This window comes from Eimeria mitis, genomic scaffold (genome assembly GCF_000499745.2).
Source record: "Eimeria mitis Houghton genomic scaffold, Emh_scaff6784, whole genome shotgun sequence".
NCBI classification, from domain to species: domain Eukaryota; phylum Apicomplexa; class Conoidasida; order Eucoccidiorida; family Eimeriidae; genus Eimeria; species Eimeria mitis.
Window position 1 is genome coordinate 1 of NW_013574898.1, and position 490 is coordinate 490.

Sequence of the window (490 nt, forward strand, 5' to 3'; positions counted from 1 at the left end):
ACACTTCTTCCTTTTTACTGGTTCAATTGACCGGAATTATGACTCTCCGTTTATCGATCCAGCACCTTGTGAGTGGCTGCATGCTTGCGCAGGTGTTTCCGCACATTTGTGCGTGCATATACCTCCCTGTATGCGTGCATGTAGAGGATGAGAGGGGTAGGTCCAGCGCCAGGCCGCATTTCGCACTTTTAGGCTAGCTAGGTACAGACGGGAAGCAGAAGTGTTTGGTAGGAGGTTGGCTGCCAGTAGCGCTTCGCCTTTTTATATTCGGGCGCACAAGCCTTGAGAGCATCGACGCAGGGCAACTTGCCCCGATGGAGGGGCATCAAGCAACGCCCTGGGCTGCGTCCGGAAGGGCGGAGAGCCACTGTTTCAAGACAATCTATACTAATATGATTCATAACTGGCTCACGTTCCTATAAGTTGTTTGCACATGGACAGAACAACATTAATCGCGTACGAGGGACCTCGGCCCTCCGCGTCCCCGATT